We start from the raw sequence: 18,035 nt of genomic DNA, 5'->3' as shown, positions 1-18,035 counted from the left end.
AGCATTGTCCATTGTGTAGTCTTCCTTTAAAAAGCAATTTCTTAAAAAACCGAAGTTTTCTTATTTATAGAATGAGTAAGATAGTTCAGATGATACCTAGCATTTTTGGCTCTAGGATTTTGTAATTTGACATAATCTCCTATATAGTTCATAATTAATTTCAGAATAGTTACTCACATTTTCTTTTTCTTAAATATTAAGATGTGAAACAGCTTAGTATGCTTTATTTCATTGTAAAATTTGATTTAAAGTTTATTTTTAATAGAATATTGTCAGCTTCCCTGGTGGCTCAGACAATAAAGAATCTGCATGCAGTGTAGGAGACCTGGGTTGGGAAGATCTTTTGGAGAAGGGAATGGCTATCTACTCCCGTATTCTTGCCTGGAGAATTCCATGGACAGAGTAGCCTGGGGGGCTATAGTCCATGAGTTGCAGAGTCACACACAACTGAACGACTATCTGTACATCAGTAAGCTATTAAGTAGCTAATGAAATTCTGGCATGGATGTGAATGTATACTGATTTCAACGTAGGTTTTGTGTATACATCTGTTGAGTTGAATGAAATTTTTTCCTTTGGCGTTTGTAGGTATTGTTCTTGAGGTTTTTTTTGTTTTGTTTTGTTTTTTTAAGCCAGTCATCTTTGTAATCTGCTGCCAGTTGCTCGGTAAATGTTTTGTTTTTTGTTTTACCCTTTAGGTACTTAGTTAAGATAAAATATTATTTTAAAATTCTGGTTCTAGTGATAGAAGACAGTTTATTTGGTTAATATTGAATGACAAAGTTCTAGACCCAGTTATATATACTTAATTATCTGTGTATCTTGCCAAAGTAGGATATTATCTCAACCTCAGATCTTGAAATGTTTAGGTACTGTAAAAATAGTACTTAGAGCTGTTTCAATAAAGAAAAGTCTGTTAATTCAAATTCATTATGTGTGTGCTGCACATTTAGTAGTAGTTAATGTTTCAGTGCAGTGAGCCCTATAAGGATCAGTCATACATGTGTGTTGAAGTGGTAGGCTGATAGAAACAGCCAAACAGATGGAGGTCAGGATGTTGCAGCATTTCTTACTAGTCAAATTTAGTCCTTCTTCTGGTTTTTACATTGCTCTTAGCTTTGGCACAATCATTAATATTGATTCTGAGTGAAATAGATTAAAACAAATATTAATTGAGCATTTATTATATGCTGGAGAAAGGAACTAAAAGTTTTTGTTTTCTGGTGTTAAGCCAATAAGCTTTGGCGAGACAGATGAGTAAAATCTAAGTCTTTGCCTTCACAGAGTTCTCAGTCTGATACTGGAAATAGATGATTGGTTCTTTGGTAATGAAGGACTTGATTCCCTGCTATTGGAAAAGATAAGTCCCAGGAGAGTGAGGAAAAACACTGAAAGTAAAAATTACTTCATTTTGGAAAGACATGTTTACATGTTATATATAGTGTAGTTCAGTAATCTGGTGATTAAAGTAGCTACAGTCTTGTCTTTCAGTTCACTTTGAAGTTTTTACAGTAGGATAGATTGTGTGTAAATGTGGCACTGTTAGTCGCTTAGTCGTGTCTGACTCTTTGCGACCCAGTGGACTGTAGCCTGCCAGGCTCCTCTGTCCATGGGATTCTCCAAGCAAGAACACTGGAGTGGGTTGCCAGCCCCTTCTCCAGGAGATGTTCCCCACCCAGGGACTGAACTGAGATCTCCTGTATTGCAGGCAAATGCTTTACCATCTGAGCCTGCAGGGAAGCTGTGAATTTCTCCAGGCAAGAATACTGGAGTGGGTAGCCATACCCTTTTCCAGGGGATCTTCTCAACCCAGGGATCGAACTCAGGTCTCTGGCATTGCAGGCAGATTCTTCACTGTGTAAGAAAGGTAAAAGATTTAAGGACTTCCCTGGTGGTCCAGTGGCTAAGACTCTAAGCTCCCAACACAAGAGCCCTGAGTTCGATTCCTGGTGAGAGAACCAGATCCCAGATGATGCAACTAAGTTCATGTGCTGGAACTAAAGATATAGCATGCTGCAATTTAAAAAGATCCCGCATGCCACGGTGAAGGTAGAAATCCTACATGCTGCAACTAAGACCTGGAGTAGCCAAATAAATAAAAATAAATTTTTATAACGAAGGTAAAAGATTTAGTGTCTTATCAACTTAGAGCTGAGAGTAGATGATTGTGAACTTAGTCTTTTTATGACTTTAGACTATGTGTTATAAATAGGTATATTTATTGATGTTTACTTAAAAGATGTGAAATCTTTTATATATAAATCTAATATATATATCTGATATATATAAATCTAGTATATATAAATAAAATTATATAAATGTTTACTTAAAAAGACTTTTTTCTTTTTAAAAAATCATTTCTTTGATTAGCAAGAGCTTTGAAATGAGTAATTTGTAATATTTTAGTCCACCTGGGTCAAGTTTTAGTGTAGGAACATGAGCTGTGTTATTCAAAGATAGATAAATGGTGCAAACAGCCTAAATTTGATAGGGAGACAAAGGGGGCATTTTACGTGAGGTACGTTGTTGTGGTTCCAGACTCCTCAAGTAACTTGCCATGAGCTTAATGACCTACTGTAATTTTTCTGTTTCTTAATTATTGTATTAAAAACCATAGATTTTATGGGCAGAGAGGTCAAGGTAGAAGCACTGGAGGGTTTACATACACATGCTGTTTTGTCATTGTCTCCCATCAGCCTACATAATCTTGAGAATTTTTCTCTATTGTATACTAAAGAGCTTTCAAAAGTTTGTGGCAGATACTGGTAAAGCAAGCATAAGGTAGTTCTCATATTGCTGTGTTTCCTCAGAAATTTCATGTGTGTATACAGTCTTACTTGGAAATAATTTTAGACCTACGAAAAGATAAGAAAAAAATGTACCAAGAATATTCATATATTCTTCGACTGGCTTTCTAAAATGTTGGTATCTTAAATAGCCAAACAGGAAATTAACATTGATAATAATATTATCTACAGACCTTATTTCAAGTTTCATAAGTTGCTCTACTAATGTCCTTTTTTCTAGTTCAGGATCCAATCCAGCTTGCGTGTTGTATCAGGTATTCACGTTTCTTTGTTTCCTGTAATCTGAAATAGTTCTTCAGTCTTTCCTTCATAATTTTGAAACTATTTTGAAGAATATTGATCAAGTATTTTGTAGAATGTTCTTCAGTTTGCATTTATCTGACGCCCAGTCTTGATTATTGAAGTTGAACACTTTGGGCGACGACACTGTAGAGCGAAGGTGTGTTCTTGCTTCAGGAGGTCGATGATGGTGACACCTCCCGCACTAATGGTGTGAGCTTTGATCATTTGGTTCACGTGATGGCTGCCAGGTTCTCAGTCAGGGCGTCAGTCGGTTGCTTTTTGTTCTGTAGCTTGGCACACATGGACATCTTGACTTAACCAGTGTGGATCCTTGCCGGTGTGCCCTTAGGCTTTCCAAAGGCATTGTCATACCTGTCTGGGGCCTGGACTGGGGACACTGTGCCAGTCCTGAGTGTCCACTGGAAGGGGCTGTCTCCAGGGTCCCTTAGAGCAGCCCAGCCAGGCAGCATGCTTCATGCATGCCAGGAGGCTGCTGTCTGCAGCCGTGGTACCCCAGACCCCTCAGGGAAACGAGCACAGTCAGCTTAGCTGACTGCAAATGGGCACTTCCACTTTGTCTTCACAATATGTTCTGTGTTCATTTGGTATTTTCCCTGCCACAGCTTTAGAGTCATTGTATTTTTATTGGAGAATTATATTGAGAAACTGTTACCTGAGTCGTAAGTGTGCTTATGGGCTTGCCACATGGTACAGTGGTAAAGAATCCACCTACCAGTGCAGCAGATGCAAGAGACGCAGGTTTGATCCCTGGGCCAGGAAAGATCCCCTGGAGTAGGAAATAGCAACCCACTCCAGTATTCTTACTTGGAAAATTCCATGGAATGAGGAGCCTGGTGGGCTACAGTCCATGGAGTTGCAAAGAGTTGGACACGACTGAACACATTCGTACACACAGATGTGCTTATTAGCATTGGTGTGAAGCTGGTGGTACAGACCCCATTTTACAGATGAGGAAAGCTAAGCTGAAGGTTAAAAGTCTTGTTCATAATGGTCAGATAAAAGTGATGTGTTGGGACATAAACTCAGGCATTTTCAGTCCAGAGTCTAGATTCTTTCCACTTGCTCTCCTGTATCACTGTAGTTCCTTCCTTAAACACTTGTCATTTCCATTATTTCTACTATTTGCCTTTTCTGGCACAAATAGGTACACTCTAGTTCTTAATATTCCAGAAAATTATTAAATAGTATAATATTTCAAAACAGAAAATAGTCTTTACAGTTTGAAAAATATTTTATTATATGCTTACTGTGGTTAAGGCAGTATGGTGGACGTTGGTAGTATTTGTGTATGTGCTTATGTTTTGAGAGGACATCATGCTGAGAATTTTTTGTTTGTTTGTTTACAATGGTATTTTTTTCCCCTCAATAGATAGCTGAGGGGTTGAGGTAGCTGAGGGGTTGGGGCTGTTGTGAACTGATTCATTGTCCAAGAATCTAAATGGCTTAGAGATTTATATATTATATATAAATCATGCTAAATAAATATATAGTATTTAGGTTAATATATATTTATATGTGCCTCTTTTTAATATACTGCCACTTAATACTTTTAGTAATATTATGCAACCATTAAACAATATCTGTTGGCTGAGCACACTTAAATAAACACTTTGTTGTTGCTTCTAATTCTTGCATTAATTTTTTGAGTTGATACTGTTTTTCCCATATTCTATGTGAGCAAAGAGAAGTGACTTGCCTAAGATCATAAAATTTAATAAATATCATAAAGTGGTTTTAAATCCAAGTTTTATGCTGCCGACTGTGTAAAGCACTGTTTATGTTATATATGTATTTGCACTTTCAGCGTGTCCCTTGGTTCTCATGTTGAGGGTGTGATGAAAAAGTTTATTCTGTATACCTACATATGGGATTTTGAGTTCATTCTGCCAAGGTTGGAAGCCCAGTTCTGTCACTTATCAGTTTTGTGATCTTGGAGTTTTTTTAAATCATGTCTGTAAGATGAGGGTAATAATTATATCTGCTTTGGAGGGTTATCTTGAGGATTAAATACAACACATGGAAAGCATTGAACCGTGCAAATAGCAAGTACTGAAGTGTTAGCTGCCTGTTAATAATAGTAGGGGTAATAGAAGAAGTAACTAATACATTGTAAAGAAACATCAGAAGTTCCACAGTAGAATAAACACTGGTAATTGACAGATATTATGATGGACTACTTGGGATAATTTTGTGACTATTGGATAATTCATAGAATCAAAGAAATTGGGAATGAGAAAGGGATTTGATTAAATAGCATCTTTATCTCTGATTTTTTTGAAAGAGGGTACTAAGGCCATAATGATAAAGTAACTTGCCCAAACTGTTGAAGTTGCATTGTATCACTCTCAGTGGAAATTTTGACTTTATGGCTGTTAATTCAATGTTCTTTCCACTACAGATTTTTTCCCCTAATCTCTGTTAAGGGAAATAATTTATGTGGGATATCATTCTCTTCTTTATTTTTAGGAGTCCTTGATACCGACTGGTATCAAACAGTAATTCCTAAAAGATAGCCAATTAAGTTGGAAGATAATATATGATTTGCCTCTTTAGAGGGGTTTGATAGCATAGTAATACTTTAACTCAGAATCCCTTCATTAATAGGAACAACGGATAAGTAAAAAAGCATCTCTGAAAGCATGGTTTAGTTTCTCTTGCTGGGCAGCGGAATGTTGGCATGAAATAGTTTATTTTTAGCTTTAGGGTGAGTTCTTTATTAATTTTTAGAAAAGTAAAAAGCAGATGCAAAGAAGATAATGATCATCTATATTCTTATCCAAAATTAATTGCTAACTTGGTGTATTAAAACGCAGAGACATCATTTGCCAACAAAGGTCCATACAGTCAAGGCTATGGTTTTTCTAGTAGTCATGTTCTATTGGATGTGAGAGTTGAGTGATAAAGAAGGCCAAGCACCTAAGAATTGATGCTTTCAAACTGTAGTCCTGAAGAAGACTCTTGAGAGTCCCTTGGACTGCAAGGAGATCCAGCCAGTCCATCCTAAAGGAGATCAGTCCTGGGTGTTCATTGGCAGGACTGATGCTGAAGCTGAAACTCCAATACTTTGGCCACCTCATGCGAAGAGTTGACTCATTGGAAAAGACCCTGATGCTGGGAAAGATTGAAGGCAGGAGGAGAAGGGGACAACAGAGGATGAGATGGTTGGATGGCATCACCAACTCAATGGACGTGAGATTGGGTAAACTCTAGGAGTTTGTGATGGACAGGGAGGCCTGGCGTGCTGCGATTCATGGGGTCGCAAAGAGTCGGACACGACCGAGCGACTGAACTGAACTGAACCTCTTGAAACTTTAGTTTCCATATCTGTTATATAGGATTAACACCATTTTGCAGGGTTATTGTTGGAATTAAAAATAATAACTTTACTCCAAATAGATTGGGTATATAGTAAAATCTACATAAATTTTGCTGTTAATGTTGTTAGACCTTGGATTGCTTTGTTTCATTTTGGTACTTTGGTTGTTTTTATGATTATAAAAGAAGAGAATAAAGGTAACCTCTAACTCTGCTACTAAAGAATAGCCATGATGACATCCAGCATGTTGTGAATTTTTCTAGAATTTTTTTAAGGTATATTATGCACATTTTATCTGACTATTTCTCTAAAACTGAGTCTTCAGGATTTGGCCTCTTACCATGAGTGAAATATATAGCTCTTGCAGAGTTTTCAGCAAGAGTCATATGACCTGACTTATGTTTTTGTTTTTATTTTTTTGACCACACCGCACATCATGTATGAGATCTTAGTTCTCCAACCAGGGATCAAACCTGCACCCCTTGCCTTAGAAGTGTGGAGTCTTAACCACTGGACTGCTAGGGAAGTCCCTTAAGATTTTTAAAGATCACTTAAATGTTATTGGCTTCTAAATACACTAAAGACACTTTTTTTTTAAGTTACCTTCTTCCTCAAAAAAGTCCATTGATACTTTAAACTGAATTTCCAGTAGATAAACAGAATTTAGACAGCATTGTCATCTTTGTAATATTGAGTTTTGCTTTTAGAAAACATAAAATGTGCTTTTATCTGTTCAGGTCATTTATGCTCTTCCATGAACATGAATTTTAAAGATTTCTTTATATTGATCCTGCACATTTCATTTTAGTACATTTATGTCTTATTGTTGTGGATTAGCTTTTTTTGTAATCTTAACTCACTGGTAAAGAAGAAAGCCAGTTAATTTTGATGTATTTTTTATATCCAACTGCTACACTATGCTTTCTGTTTTTTTTTTAATAGACCTTATTTTTTAGAGAAGTTTGAGGTTCACAGCAAAACTGAGGGGGAGGCACAGATTTGCCACACACTCCCTGCCCAAACAGGTACCTAACTGCTGAGTTGTCAACATCCCCCACTAGAATGGAACATTTGTTACAATTTATGAACCTACGCATCAATCATCATTATCACCCAGAGTCCATAGTTAACATTTAGGGTTTATCCTTGGTGTTGTAGCATAGTAATCACAGTTGTTTTAAATTCTTGGTTTGGTAATTCCAACATCTCTACCATGTCTGAGTCTGGTTCTGATCTTTTGTTTCTTTAGATTGTGTTTGTTACCTTTTATTATGATATGCCTTATAATTTTTTCTTGATAGCCAGACATGATGTATTGGCTGAAAAGAACTGCTATAAATAGGCCTTTAGTAATGTAGTAAAGTGTGTGTGTATGTGTGTGTGTAGGGGATGGGTAGGAAAGTGTTTTATAGCTCTGTTACTGTGTGTGTGTGTGTGTGAGCGCATGTGCACCCGTGCACTCAGTTGTGTCTGACTCTTTGTGACCACATGGACTGTAGCCTGCCAGGCTCCTCTGTCCATAGGATTTTCCAGGCAAGAGCACTGGAGCAGGTTGCCATTTCCTTCTCCAGGGGACCTTCCCCACCCAGGGATCGAACCCGCTTCTTCTGCGTCTCCTGCATTGTCAGGCAGGTTCTTTGCCAGTTGAGCCACAGGGGAAGCCCCCCAGTTCTATTATTAAGTTTCAGTCTTTTTTTGCTCCAGCTTTACTGAATTATAACTGTGACAAAAATTCTTTATACTTAAGATGTACATCTTAGTGTTTTGACATCTGTATACATTATAAAATAATCACAGCAGTCAGTGTAATTAACATATCTATCACAGCATATAGGTACCTTTTTTCTTTTTTCTGTTAAGAACATTTAAGATGTACAGTTAGCAAACTTCAAGTGTATAATTAAGTATTGTTAATTATAATCACATTGCTGAACATTTGGTCTCCAGAACTTAGCTTTTTGTGATCCTATGTCTCTGGATTGTGAACTTCTTAAATGCTGTTTGTCCCTCACCCCTCTTAAGGAGGACAAGATGGCTGAATTGGGCTGAGGTTGGATATTTATTTACCTTCCCTTAGGTCATTTAGGTTCTGATACAACTTTAGGTGGTTATTGTTGTTTCAGTCAACAAGTTGTGTCTGACTCTTGTGACCCGATGGACTGTCACCCACCAGGCTCCTCTGTCCATGGGATTTCCCAGGCAAGAATACTGGAGTGGGTTGCCATTTCCTTCTCCAGGAGATTCTCCTGACCCAGGGATTGAACCTATGTCTCCTGCATTGGCAGGTGGATTCTTTACTTCTGAGCCACCAGGAAAACCCATTTAGGAGGTTAAACTCTGGTTAAATAATTTCTCCTGAAGTCAAGCTTTGTTAAGAAGAACAGTGTGCTCCAGTATGTTTCAAAATGCTTTCTTTCCCTCTTCTGGAAATATGAGGGAATTTTCCCTGATATTCACTGTGAGGACTTGTTAGAGTGCCAAGAGGGAAAATAACAAAAGTGGGTGGAGGGGCATTTTGATGACTGAATTTTTAATCTCAGAATTGTTCACTCAGTCTCCAGCAGCTCATCAGTACCCCAGGTTCCCTACCCCAGCACTGTTTCCCAAAGAGCTCTCTGCTCTCAGGTTTCTGATCTGATAAACTGTCCTTCTCCATAATCTCTGCCTCTTCAAGTTTGGGGGCAGTAGTTTGCCCTGTGACCTCACTATTATTACTGATCCCAAGAAGTGTTGATTTTTCAGTTTGTTAAGCTTTTTACTTGTTAGCGTAGATTGGTGGCTTCCAAGCTTATTATGGGCTGGATTGGAAACAGATTGTCCTTATTTTTCTAATAAAAATTTTGTTTTAAAAGCGATCATATAATTTTAAATAAGGATAATTTTAAAATCTGTACTTCATTTCTCTTTTCTTCCCTCACTCCTCTTTAATCATATTACTGTAATGTTAATTTTTTAACTTCCTCAGAAATGTTGTCCTATAGCTGGCTGTAATAGAAGTGCCTCAGATATTTTCACTTATAGGTGTGTAGTAATTATGGAGCTTTTAATAGCCTTTACATGTTAGGTAAGGATTTTTCTGTATTACTTTGTCGACAAAGGTCCATCTAGTCAAAGCTTTGGTTTTTCTAGTAGTCGTGTATGGACGTGAGAGTTGAACTATAAAGAAAGCTGAGTGCCGAAGAATTGATGCTTTTAAACTGTGGTGTTGGAGAAGACTCTTGAGAGTCCCTTGGACTACAAAGGGATCCAACCAGTCCATCCTAAAGGAGATCAGTCCTGGGTGTTCATTGGAAGGACTGATGCTGAGGCTGAAACTCCCAATACTTTGGCCACCTGATGCGAAGAACTGACTCACTGGATGCTGGGAAAGACCCTGATGCTGGGAAAGATTGAGGGCAGGAGGAGAAGAGGACAACAGAGGATGAGATGGATGGATGGCATCACTGACTCAATGGAAATGAGTTTGGGCAAGCTCCAGGAGTTGGCGATGAACAGGGAGGCCTGGAGTGCTGCAGTCCATGGGGTCGCAAAGAGTCAGACAAGACTGAGTAACTGAACTGAACTGATTTCTGTATTTCTTTAGCAATATATATTCTTTCAAGAATATTTTCAAGAGTTAATGTTGAATTTTTTTTAGCATCATTTAAGGTAGTAAAGTCTTTCTGAAACAGTGTGTCTTCATTCCCAGGTTAGTTCCTTTTTCAGCGTTTGAATCTGGGGCTACAAGCTATGTAAAATAGTGTTTCCCTACTTTATTGCATTTATATTTAAAACTCTGCTCACGTTTCTATGTGTTTTTATTTATAGTACACATTATTATGTTGCTGTCTGTATTGTCTATTGTGCTCTTTAATAATGCATTTTAGGTGGTGAACTCCTTGAAGAAAGTGGTGTCTTTTACAGAAAGTAGTCTTCAATAAGAAAAAGCACTATCCCTTCCTTCATATTTCCTCTTCTTTCTAATTTACCTCCATTCATCCTTAAGCTCTTAGATCCAGACTGCACTTATTTCCTGGGAAGACAAATCACTCTAAGATCCTCGGTAGTCTTCCCTGAATGACACGTAGTTGAAACAAGTTTTAATTTATATCTTTTGGGTTTTGCTTGGATTGTAAGAATGTACTTGCTTGCAACTCTCAATGTTGTTAGAGTTGGTTTTGGAGGCTCTTAGGCTTACCTGTCCCAAGTTAAAATTACTTGACCACAAGGGTGCAGGGGAATGACTGCTTCTGGAGGAAGGGGCTCAGAGGAGAAAGGTAGAGGAAGCTAGAGAACGAAATTTTCCCATTTTAATCTTGCTTAGTACTAAAAGTTGTATAAAACAAATATTGTCTTCACAGAGGCTTATCAGCGTGGCAGATTTAAAAATAAGATGGGATTGTATGTTTTTCTGTTCCTTGACTCAACAATTACATACGTACTGATCACTAATTGTATCTCTAATTACATTCTACTCAGTACAGTAGTAAATGAGGAAAACAACATCCCTGCTCACATGGAACGTAAGTTCTATTAATAGGAGACAGACAATAAATACCTAAAGAAATAAGTAAATAAGATAATTTCAGATAGTCATAAGCGTTATGAGGAAAATAATACCAAGAAAAGAAATAGAGTGGAGGGAAGCTGGATGTTGGAACTAGTTTAGATTGGGTGAGTCTAATTTGAGGAGGATTCATGTTATCTAACACTTAAGGAGGAAACCAATAGAATATCTCAGGGGAGTCTCCAAGTAAGTGCAGGGGATCTGGGGTAGAGGGAAACCATTTAAAGAGTGGAAAGAATGCTGTTGTGGTTGGAGATAGTAAGTGAGCTAGGAGAGGTAGTCAGAGAAGTGCTGTTTTGTGTCTTTTATAAGTCATTGTAATGAGCTGTTAAAAGATTTTAGATTGCCAAGCTATTTTAAATCAGTTGTTTAGTTACGTATATTGAATTCTTGAGTTAGTGCTTTCTTTTGGAACTTAATTTTTAAGATTATCTAAAGCCAAATACAAGAGTAACCTGGCTATATTGCCTGAAATGATAGGCAATAAAGTATTCGGAATAGAATTTATGTGACAGATTTTAGTCAATGTATTCAAATTGAAGATTAGTTTTATAGTTTATTAATATTCTGAGTAAGTAATTATTCCCCAATACAGCTACAAATCAGAACTCCTTCAGAAAAGTTTAAAATACAGCATTCCTAAGCCTCATCATTTCGGAATCAAGGCAGTAGACCAGTAGACTTTGGGAGTCTGTTTTTTTTAAAAGTTCTCCATATAATACTTAGAGAATGAACATGAGTTTTGGAACCTCTGAACCAGTGGATTTTTTTTTAATAGCAACTTTATGGATATATCATCCATATAGCATACAATTCACTGATTTAAAGTGTAAAATTTAGTGGGTTTTGGTATATTTGCAGAGCTGTACAGTCATCATGGCAATTAATTGTAGAACATTCCCAGCACACCAAAGGAAATCCCGTCCCTATCTGCCATCTCACCCTTTCCCCTCAACCCTCTCCCCAGCTCTAGACAACCACCATTCATACTTTGTGGATTTGCCTGTTTGGATATTTCATATAAATGGAATCATATAATACATACATAATACTTCTATGACTAGCTTCTTCATTAGCATAATGGATTTTTTGTTTGATTCTTTTTAGATGAAAATTTTTATTATACAATGTTTTTTTTCAAAAGAGATAAAGTACGATTATCAGAAAAAAGCAACTGAAAAAACTGCTAAAATTGGTATTTAATATCTCAAGATTTCTAAAATTAGTTAAGTAAATTATAGCAAAATACCATGTAACAACAGTTGCTAAGTCCTGTCCGACCTCTTCAACCTCGTGGACTGAATGAAGCATGCCAGGCTTCCCTGTCCTTCACTGTCTTCCAGAGTTTGCTCAGACTCATATCCATTGACTCGGTGATGTTATCCAACCATCTCATCCTCTGTCGCCCCCTTTTCCTCCTGCCCTCAGTCTTTCCTAGCATCAGGATCCTTTCCAGTGAGTCGGCTCTTTGCATCAGGTGGCCAAAGTATTGGAGCTTCGTTTTAGCATCAGTCCTTACAGTATATATTCGGTATTGATTGCCTTTAGGATTGACTGGTTTGATTTTCTTGCTGTCCAAGGGATGCTCAAGAGTTTTCTCCAGCACCGAACCAGTGAAATTTTTGTCTGGAGCAGGTTTGGCTCATGGTCACTCATGTGGTCATTATTAAAGAATTTGTTGGATTTTGCACTTCTTGTGTTTCATGTTTAAGACCAAAGTGTATTCAGCACTTTGAAATGAAAATATATTAAAGTGACATTTAGTTTAGGGAATTAAAGATAAAGTACTAATTGGTTACTTGATGTTTCTTATTTCTTGCAGTGTGTTGGAGATCCCAAATGCTGTGTTTATTTGCCTAGTTTTTCGGTTAAAAAGAAGTACAGTCATTAAAGTGTATAAAAACTTTTCATTTCAGTTCAACTAAAGATTCACTATTTAAGACAGAAGATGAAAACTGCAGGTGAAACCAGTCCACATAGAAATGAACCATTATTTAAGAAATCAAGGGACTTGATATAGGCAGGATTTCCAGCTTCTCTGAAAAGATCAAAACATTCTCATAATACTGAATTGCATTCCTGCAAGGCAGCTGCTAGAATGGAGTGTTGTATATTCCCTTTAGATGGCCATAGTTCCCACCACTACAAGTATTATAAGCACTTAAAGTAGTAATCTTCATTTGTTTGTTTTTGACCTTTACCTTAAGACCTAAGATACTATTAGAGGTGTCTTTATAGGCTGAATCTTGGGTCTTAAGTGAAATGAGAAGAGAGAAAATTCAAACATTTATAGTTAGTAATTCCTTTCTAACAGTCTTAAAATGATTTAACAAAAAGGTATTAACAGAATCTGAATCATTGCTTTAATTCTCTATTCCTAGAGAAATGAGTGTGTCAGTCCATTAGTACTTTTGCATTCAAATCATGTTTCCAGTAAACTAGGCTTCTCTTTGGCATTTTAAGACAAAACCATTGTCTTGGTTTTCATTACATTGTATTCCTCAAATTTTCCTACCTATCTTGGTACTCTGACCCATATCACTGACTCCTTTCTTCTTCCTTAAAAGGAGTATTTCTCCCAGAGTTTAGTCTCAGTATAGTCTGCTTTTCTTTTTTACAGGCTTTTAATTCATTTTTGAAGCTTCCATTACCAGAATTAGTGGTAATTAAAAACTTATTGCTCTCATTACTTATTCAAGTTAGTTGTATTGTGATTTCTTTGAGAACAGGGACTGTGTCTTACTCATTTTTTGGATACTTTTTGTTTAATGTATTTGCTTGTAAAAGACATCCAGTCATTCTTCCTTATTTCTGATTTTTAATCAGCCATCTATTATATGCTTGGAACTGTTGAATTACCTATGTTCTCCATGGCTTTTTAGTTATTTCCTTTGAGTGTTCTCACTACAGTTGATGACAACTCTTATTCTAGATTGATGGCAGATTCTTTTCTGCATCCTTTACACTCTGCCACCACTGGACTGAATCTTTACAAGCTTACAATCTTGGAGGTTATTTTTTTTTTTTTAACTTTTTTTTTTTTCCTTTCTTTCTTTATTTATTTTTTCAGTGGGTTTTGTCATACATTGATATGAATCAGCCATAGATTTACACGTATTCCCCATCCCGATCCCCCCTCCCACCTCCCTCTCCACCCGATTCCTCTGGGTCTTCCCAGTGCACCAGGCCCGAGCACTTGTCTCATGCATCCCACCTGGGCTGGTGATCTGTTTCACCATAGATAATATACATGCTGTTCTTTCGAAACATCCCACCCTCACCTTCTCCCACAGAGTTCAAAAGTCTGTTCTGTACTTCTGTGTCTCTTTTTCTGTTTTGCATATAGGGTTGTCGTTACCATCTTTCTAAATTCCATATATATGTGTTAGTATGCTGTAATGTTCTTTATCTTTCTGGTTGGAGGTTATTTTTGACTCTATCTTTTGTATCCTTTCCTTATTTTCATGAAATTTGTTCTGTTTAAAAGAATAAATTGAGGATTCTACCTTGAACTTCTATCTGTAAAGAAACTGTTGTGTTCCCAGGTTTCATTATTGAAATAGCATTTGGATTCAAATAACATCGTCCTAGCTGCCTTTCTCTCTCTGCTTTCTGAATCTTCCAAAGTTCCCTGGTCTATTTTTCCATATAATTACTCTTAGATATCAATTTAATTGGCTTCTCAGGTGATGCTAGTGGTAAAGAATCTGCCTGCAATGCAGGAGAGGCAAAAATCACAGGTTTGATCCCTGGGTTGGGCAGATCCCCTGGAGGAGGAAATGGCAACCCACTCCAGTATTCTTGTCTGGAAAATTCCATGGAGCCAGGAGCCTGTTGGGCTATACAGCCCGTGAGGTCCCAAAGTGTTGTACATCTGAACATATACATACACACACCAATTTAATTATATCCTCCCTGCACAGAAGCCTAGAATAGCTCCCTTTTGAATATGCAAGACCTTCACCAGTAGGATTCCTGTTTAGTCTAATTCATTTTTGTTGTCTTCAATAATCTTCCAACTCAAGCAAGAAGAAGTTATATTGCATACTCTTATGGCCTGTTTTATGACATGCAACCCATTTTGAATAATTTTTTATCTTATCTTGAGTCCAAGACCATATTACCTTCTTCAATATTGTAGTGGTCATCAGTTGTTTTATTATGTCAAGTATACCTCAGTTCCTCTTCTGTTAAGAGCTCTCTATTTTTGGCGGGCGGAAATCATCCCTTCACGTTTATTTTAGGCCTTTAGGTTTGAGTGGGCTCGTGGATGTGATTGGTTTAGGGCAGACAAATGAGTGACAGTGAGACTCCATTCTAGGACTTTTGGACACTGAGAAGAGGCATTCTCTGCTGCAACTATAAAAATTTTGCATTTCTAGAACTAATTGGGTTGGTGGAGATACATAAGGAAGCTTAACCAGAGCCAGCTTTACAATGAAGTCAGTTTTATTTAAAATTAAAACCCTTCTGGTTTGAAGCATTATCAGCATACTTCAGACAGCTCAATAGCAGAGATCCTGTTAAATTCCCATATTAGCATTTGCATATTATGTCCACATGCAGCTAGTTGTGTGTGTGTGTGCACATGTGTGCATATGTACACATGCAAGAGAAATTACTTAATCTACAGAAATCCAACAGCTTTTTGGAACTGAAAAATGAGATTAAAAAATTTATTTTTGAGTAAATGAATAGATATAAATGTGAATATCATTTTTTATCAGTGAGCTATATCAACTGTGCATTTACTTGGTTGTAACAGTGATAAAAAGCATAGGATTTCTATTCAGACCTTCAAATCCTTGCTCTATCACTATCTATGTAATTGGATATGGAAAAATTGAGGAGCTAAAAAACTTCACTACAAGGTAAGAAAAAGTAGTTTGGAAATTGAATCTTAGTTATTTTAGTCTAACCAGAGAAATATTGAGAATGTCTTTGTTTTCATCCCCAAGGGGATCCCTGTTTCTTTCGCCAATTGGCAGGTGCCAGACTTTCTCCTCAGAAGGCTTGATTCGGAGGAGCGTATGTCCTGTCTTCCCACTTTTAAATTCTACTCTGTGAACACAAGTTATCTGGCACTTATAAACTTTCTCACCTGTTCTCTGTCCCCACAACTCCAGATACATATCAGATGGTTATTTCTAAATGTTTGGTCACAGTCCACTTTCTGAATAAGGTTTTGCTAGAGTTTTTTTTGCCCCATCAGAGACATTTCAGTTCAGATGTTGTTGGAAGATAGTTTGCTTGTTGAAAACGGCAGTGTTCTCACATTCAGAACTTATACTGTTAAAAATACATGTGTAAGAAACTTTAGTCTTAAACAGTTAGACTCTTATTATAATTTAAGTTACATATAATTAGGTAATACCCATTTTCTAATCAGTGATACCAGTAAAGTGAATTACATTGAGCAAGCACTCCTTCTGTAAGTGTGTCCCCATCTGCTTAGCAATTTCTCTTGTTTTGCATAATAAAGACCTAACCAAATCTTTTCTCCTTTATGAAAAATGACTTTGGGGTAGGCTCTGGTCCTCAGGAATTCTGGTGAAGCGAGAACGTCCGTGTGTTAGTGGGTGACATTGCATGTTGTATGTGCATGTGTGCTCAGTTGTATCCTGCTCTTCTCTGTCCGTGGAATTCACCAGGCAAGAACAGTGGAGTAGGTTGCCATTGCTTCCTCCAGGGGATCTTCCCTACGCAGGGACTGAACCCATGTCCCTGTGTCTGCTCCATTGGCAAGTGGATTCTTTACCACTGGTGCCAGCTGGGAAGCTCACAAGGCAACATTGCTGATTGGTAAATGGCATTTGCCTTGGGAGGATTGTGAATGAACTAAATGTATATACCTGGTGGGAAGCCAGAACTTTGATTTGTCTTGAGTGTGGCATATTTGTTTACCTTGCCAGGACTTCAGGAAGCTATGGCCATGGAGTGTAATGACATATTTTGGTTCTTGTTTGGAATGTGGGGCTTATAAGCTAAGAGTGTTTCCATACATTCATGATTGTATACCCATGGGATTTCATTCCGTTGTAACTGAACTGAGGACATTGCAGTTGTCCTTTTGGTATCATCATTACCTGCATGTGAAATACTGTTTATTAGTCGTAGTAGGGGAGAGAATAATGATGAAACAGGAAAATGTTGACTGTTAAGTGCTTGCTGTATACAAGGCCTGTTGGTGGTACAGGGAAGTTTAAGATGTGATAAATGGGAGGAATAGAAGATAATCTTAGAGGAGTCATAAAATTAATAAGTGCCTGGGGAAAGACATGGAAAGAATACATTGAGTTCATCAGAAGGAGCTTTTATAGTCTCTAAAAGACAATAGGAGAGCTAAGTGATGATCTTTTACCAAGCTATAAAGACAGTTTCAGGGAGATAACCCTATATGCAAAACAGAAAAAGAGACATAGATGTACAGAACAGACTTTTGGACTCTGTGGGAGAAGGTGAGGGTGGAATGTTCTGAGAGAATAGCATTGAAACAAGTATACTATCAAGGATGAAACAGATCACCAGCCCAGGTTGGATGCATGAGACAAGTGCTCAGGGCTGGTGCACTGGGAAGACCCAGAGGGATGGGATGGGGAGTGAGGCAGGAGGGGGGATCGGGATGGGGAACACATGTAAATCCATGGCTGATTCATGTCAATGTATGGCAAAAACCACTACAATATTGTAAAGTAATTAGTCTCCAACTAATAAAAATAAATGAAAAAAAAAAGAAAATATGATTGAAGGTAGGATTATACATAAATTTATTTGTTTCATGGCTACTTATATTTGTAAAAAAGAAAGTACTAGAGATTTCCCACAAGTGTTGTAAGATAAGAAGTGAGTATTCCTAATTTTAAGAATGTCTTCTTTCAACAGATGCTCACCTGACAACTTATTTTTGTAATCTTTTTAATAAGATTCTCTGGCCAGTAAGGTAGCTGTTGGCTGCATATGACTATTGAGCACTAGTCAGAATTGACACGTGCTATATGTGTTTGTAAAATGTGCACCAAATTTCAAAGACTTGGTATGAAAAAAAATGTAAAATACCTCATTG

The 18,035-nt window shown here is 37.3% G+C and overlaps 1 protein-coding gene and 1 non-coding gene across 2 annotated transcripts in view; one reads left to right on the top strand and one right to left on the bottom strand.

Annotated features, from left to right (window-relative positions):
* The window catches only part of SPRED1 (sprouty related EVH1 domain containing 1), a 111,639-nt gene that overhangs the window by 16,754 nt on the left and 76,850 nt on the right, over positions 1–18,035 (top strand). The window lies entirely within an intron of this gene.
* LOC122706029 lies at positions 3,517–3,648 on the bottom strand. The gene has a single exon (XR_006344285.1). It is a non-coding gene; the product is annotated as a small nucleolar RNA SNORA70 (small nucleolar RNA).

The sequence above is a fragment of the Cervus elaphus genome, chromosome 12, assembly GCF_910594005.1.
Source record: "Cervus elaphus chromosome 12, mCerEla1.1, whole genome shotgun sequence".
NCBI classification, from domain to species: Eukaryota; Metazoa; Chordata; class Mammalia; order Artiodactyla; family Cervidae; genus Cervus; species Cervus elaphus.
This window is presented reverse-complemented; position numbering and strand designations above follow the sequence as displayed.